Source organism: Blennius ocellaris (assembly GCF_963422515.1).
Source record: "Blennius ocellaris genome assembly, chromosome: 20".
Classification (NCBI taxonomy): domain Eukaryota; kingdom Metazoa; phylum Chordata; class Actinopteri; order Blenniiformes; family Blenniidae; genus Blennius; species Blennius ocellaris.
The window spans coordinates 1629876-1635743 of NC_137669.1; positions in this window are offsets into that span (position 1 = coordinate 1629876).

Consider the following 5868-nt stretch of genomic DNA (forward strand, 5'->3'; position numbering starts at 1 on the left):
GATACAACCAAACCTTAGAAGATCAACCGTGGCCTCAATCATGAGAACTTTCTGCAATGAGAACCAGTGAGTGTTCAGCTGTACTACAGTAAACTTTACAGTATAGTACTGTAGTACTCTTACTGTCATTGTCAAGTTATTGTACACTGCATGCTAATGTGCAGCACAGAGTAGGAAATGTGACTATTACTGTAAAATGTGTTCTACAGTATGATGACAGAATTGAGACGAGACCCAATGGTGGAGGCAAACTCCTCACTGAGGAACAGGAACCAGTAGTGGAGGTAAACTCCTCACTGAGGAACAGGAACCAGTAGTGGAGGTAAACTCCTCACTGAGGAACAGGAACCAATAGTGGAGGCAAACTCCTCACTGAGGAACAGGAACCAGTAGTGGAGGTAAACTCCTCACTGAGGAACAGGAACCAGTAGTGGAGGTAAACTCCTCACTGAGGAACAGGAACCAGTAGTGGAGGTAAACTCCTCACTGAGGAACAGGAACCAGTAGTGGAGGTAAACTCCTCACTGAGGAACAGGAACCAGTAGTGGAGGTAAACTCCTCACTGAGGAACAGGAACCAGTAGTGGAGGTAAACTCCTCACTGAGGAACAGGAACCAATAGTGGAGGCAAACTCCTCACTGAGGAACAGGAACCAATAGTGGAGGCAAACTCCTCACTGAGGAACAGGAACCAGTAGTGGAGGTAAACTCCTCACTGAGGAACAGGAACCAGTAGTGGAGGTAAACTCCTCACTGAGGAACAGGAACCAGTAGTGGAGGTAAACTCCTCACTGAGGAACAGGAACCAGTAGTGGAGGTAAACTCCTCACTGAGGAACAGGAACCAGTAGTGGAGGTAAACTCCTCACTGAGGAACAGGAACCAGTAGTGGAGGTAAACTCCTCACTGAGGAACAGGAACCAGTAGAGGAGGTAAACTCCTCACTGAGGAACAGGAACCAGTAGTGGAGGTAAACTCCTCACTGAGGAACAGGAACCAGTAGAGGAGGTAAACTCACTGAGGAACAGGAACCAGTAGTGGAGGTAAACTCCTCACTGAGGAACAGGAACCAGTAGTGGAGGTAAACTCCTCACTGAGGAACAGGAACCAGTAGTGGCGGTAAACTCCTCACTGAGGAACAGGAACCAGTAGTGGAGGTAAACTCCTCACTGAGGAACAGGAACCAGTAGTGGAGGTAAACTCCTCACTTAGGAACAGGAACCAGTAGTGGAGGTAAACTCCTCACTGAGGAACAGGAACCAGTAGTGGAGGTAAACTCCTCACTGAGGAACAGGAACCAGTAGTGGAGGTAAACTCCTCACTGAGGAACAGGAACCAGTAGTGGAGGTAAACTCCTCACTGAGGAACAGGAACCAGTAGTGGAGGTAAACTCCTCACTGAGGAACAGGAACCAGTAGTGGAGGTAAACTCCTCACTGAGGAACAGGAACCAGTAGTGGAGGTAAACTCCTCACTGAGGAACAGGAACCAGTAGAGGAGGTAAACTCCTCACTGAGGAACAGGAACACTGTGGTCAACATGGTCCAGACAGAAATGACACTAGGCTGAGAGAAATCAGACAGAACATCCTGGACCATGAAGATCTCTTCAGGAATGTGGAAGACATCAGTTTGCACACCTTTGCACGTGTTCTGAAAAAGCACCAGGTGTCCCTCAAACAGTTGTACCATGTGCCTTTCGAAAGAAATGCAGACAGAGTGAAGCATGAGGATTGAGTTTGTTCAGGTATGTTCAGTTTCATGATGCTTGTTTGTGGAAAATTCCCCGTCATAGTACTATAATCAATACTGTACATCATTGTACTGTAATCAATACTGTACATCATTGTACTATAATCAATACTGTACATCATAGTACTATAATCAATACTGTACATCATTGTACTGTAATCAGTACTGTACATCATAGTACTGTAATCAATACTGTACATCATAGTACTATAATCAATACTGTACATCAGTGTACTGTAATCAATACTGTACATCATTGTACTATAATCAATACTGTACATCATAGTACTATAATCAATACTGTACATCATTGTACTGTAATCAATACTGTACATCATAGTAATATAATCAATACTGTACATCATAGTACTATAATCAATACTGTACATCATTGTACTGTAATCAATACTGTACATCATAGTAATATAATCAATACTGTACATCATAGTACTATAATCAATACTGTACATCATTGTACTGTAATCAGTACTGTACATCATAGTACTGTAATCAATACTGTACATCATAGTACTGTAATCAGTACTGTACATCATAGTACTGTAATCAATACTGTACATCATAGTACTATAATCAATACTGTACATCATTGTACTGTAATCAGTACTGTACATCATAGTACTGTAATCAATACTGTACATCATTGTACTGTAATCAATACTGTACATCATAGTACTGTAATCAATACTGTACATCATTGTACTGTAATCAGTACTGTACATCATTGTACTATAATCAATACTGTACATCATAGTACTATAATCAATACTGTACATCATAGTACTATAATCAGTACTGTACAGTAATCCTCTTTCCAACATGTCTTCTTGGACATAGAGGGTGACGTCCTGGATGCAGATGAAAACTATCACAAATTTTGTGTTTGTGGATTCAGCAGGCTTCAACCTGCCAAGACAAGGAGGAGAGGGAGAGATTTACAGTAATTGGCCAGCGGGCCACCGTACAAGCACCTGGACGAGGGGGGGGGGGGGGGGGGGGGGGGCAACATCAGTATGTGTGTGGCGATATCAGAAGATGGTGTGGTAGGGCGTAGATCTCTGATTGGTGCATACAATGTAGAGATCCTTGCATTTCTTGATGAGCTACAGGAACTCTACTCTGTAGAGCTGTTGGTGTAATTGATGTCATTGTGTGGGACTACGTCAGGTTCCACCTTGCTCCTCTGGTGCAGACATGGTTTCAGGGACTACGTCAGGTTCCACCTTGCTCCTCTGGTGCAGGCATGGTTTCAGGGACTACGTCAGGTTCCACCTTGCTTCTCTGGTGCAGGCATGGTTTCAGGGACTACGTCAGGTTCCACCATGCTCCTCTGGTGCAGACATGGTTTCAGGGACTACGTCAGGTTCCATCATGCTCATCTGGTGCAGGCATGGTTTCAGGGACTACGTCAGGTTCCACCATGCTCATCTGGTGCAGGCATGGTTTCAGGGACTACGTCAGGTTCCACCATGCTCCTCTGGTGCAGACATGGTTTCAGGGACTACGTCAGGTTCCACCATGCTCATCTGGTGCAGGCATGGTTTCAGGGACTACGTCAGGTTCCACCATGCTCCTCTGGTGCAGACATGGTTTCAGGGACTACGTCAGGTTCCACCATGCTCCTCTGGTGCAGGCATGGTTTCAGGGACTACGTCAGGTTCCACCTTGCTTCTCTGGTGCAGGCATGGTTTCAGGGACTACGTCAGGTTCCACCATGCTCCTCTGGTGCAGACATGGTTTCAGGGACTACGTCAGGTTCCACCATGCTCCTCTGGTGCAGGCATGGTTTCAGGGACTACGTCAGGTTCCACCATGCTCCTCTGGTGCAGGCATGGTTTCAGGGACTACGTCAGGTTCCACCTTGCTTCTCTGGTGCAGGCATGGTTTCAGGGACTACGTCAGGTTCCACCATGCTCCTCTGGTGCAGACATGGTTTCAGGGACTACGTCAGGTTCCATCATGCTCATCTGGTGCAGGCATGGTTTCAGGGACTACGTCAGGTTCCACCATGCTCATCTGGTGCAGGCATGGTTTCAGGGACTACGTCAGGTTCCACCATGCTCCTCTGGTGCAGACATGGTTTCAGGGACTACGTCAGGTTCCACCATGCTCCTCTGGTGCAGGCATGGTTTCAGGGACTACGTCAGGTTCCACCTTGCTTCTCTGGTGCAGGCATGGTTTCAGGGACTACGTCAGGTTCCACCATGCTCCTCTGGTGCAGACATGGTTTCAGGGACTACGTCAGGTTCCACCATGCTCCTCTGGTGCAGGCATGGTTTCAGGGACTACGTCAGGTTCCACCATGCTCCTCTGGTGCAGGCATGGTTTCAGGGACTACGTCAGGTTCCACCTTGCTTCTCTGGTGCAGGCATGGTTTCAGGGACTACGTCAGGTTCCACCATGCTCCTCTGGTGCAGACATGGTTTCAGGGACTACGTCAGGTTCCACCATGCTCCTCTGGTGCAGGCATGGTTTCAGGGACTACGTCAGGTTCCACCTTGCTCCTCTGGTGCAGGCATGGTTTCAGGGACTACGTCAGGTTCCACCTTGCTTCTCTGGTGCAGGCATGGTTTCAGGGACTACGTCAGGTTCCACCATGCTCCTCTGGTGCAGACATGGTTTCAGGGACTACGTCAGGTTCCACCATGCTCCTCTGGTGCAGGCATGGTTTCAGGGACTACGTCAGGTTCCACCATGCTCATCTGGTGCAGGCATGGTTTCAGGGACTACGTCAGGTTCCACCATGCTCATCTGGTGCAGGCATGGTTTCAGGGACTACGTCAGGTTCCACCATGCTCCTCTGGTGCAGACATGGTTTCAGGGACTACGTCAGGTTCCACCATGCTCCTCTGGTGCAGGCATGGTTTCAGGGACTACGTCAGGTTCCACCTTGCTTCTCTGGTGCAGGCATGGTTTCAGGGACTACGTCAGGTTCCACCATGCTCCTCTGGTGCAGACATGGTTTCAGGGACTACGTCAGGTTCCACCATGCTCCTCTGGTGCAGGCATGGTTTCAGGGACTACGTCAGGTTCCACCATGCTCCTCTGGTGCAGGCATGGTTTCAGGGACTACGTCAGGTTCCACCTTGCTTCTCTGGTGCAGGCATGGTTTCAGGGACTACGTCAGGTTCCACCATGCTCCTCTGGTGCAGACATGGTTTCAGGGACTACGTCAGGTTCCACCATGCTCCTCTGGTGCAGGCATGGTTTCAGGGACTACGTCAGGTTCCACCATGCTCCTCTGGTGCAGGCATGGTTTCAGGGACTACGTCAGGTTCCACCATGCTCCTCTGGTGCAGGCATGGTTTCAGGCCCATCCACAGTTCCTCACTGTGTACTTGCCCCCATACTCTCCTTTCCTTACTGTAACCCCATTGAGGAGTTTTTCTCCACATGGAGGTGCAAAGTATATGATCGGCATCCGCATCAACAAGTGACCTTCTTCTGGCCATGGACGATGTGATGACATCACAAGTGACCTTCTTCAGGCCATGGACAATGTGATGACATCACAAGTGACCTTCTTCAGGCCATGGACAATGTGATGACATCAACAAGAGACCTTCTTCAGGCCAGGGACAATGTGATGACATCACAAGTGACCTTCTTCTGGCCAGGGACAATGTGATGACATCACAAGTGACCTTCTTCAGGCCATGGACGATGTGATGACATCACAAGTGACCTTCTTCAGGCCAGGGACAATGTGATGACATCACAAGTGACCTTCTTCAGGCCATGGACAATGTGATGACATCACAGCAGCCCAGGTTCAGGCCTGGATTCACCAGACACGTAGGTTCTTTCCAAGATGTTTGGCAAATGAAAAGATGTTTACAGATGTGGATGAGAACCTGTGGCCCAATCCACAAGACAGGGTTGATGGGGATGATGAGTGATTGTTCCTTTGTTTAGCTTTAATATTTCCTTACAGTACAGTATCCAGGTGTGGAACACATCAGTTTGTTTTGCAGGACTTTTTTTTGTTCCAGTAATTGTTACTTTCATTCAACTTGTGTTGTCATTGAGTTTGTATTCATCAATACATTTCACCTTTGTTCAACTGAAACTGATTCCACTGTCTGTGGTGTTCTCTCTACTA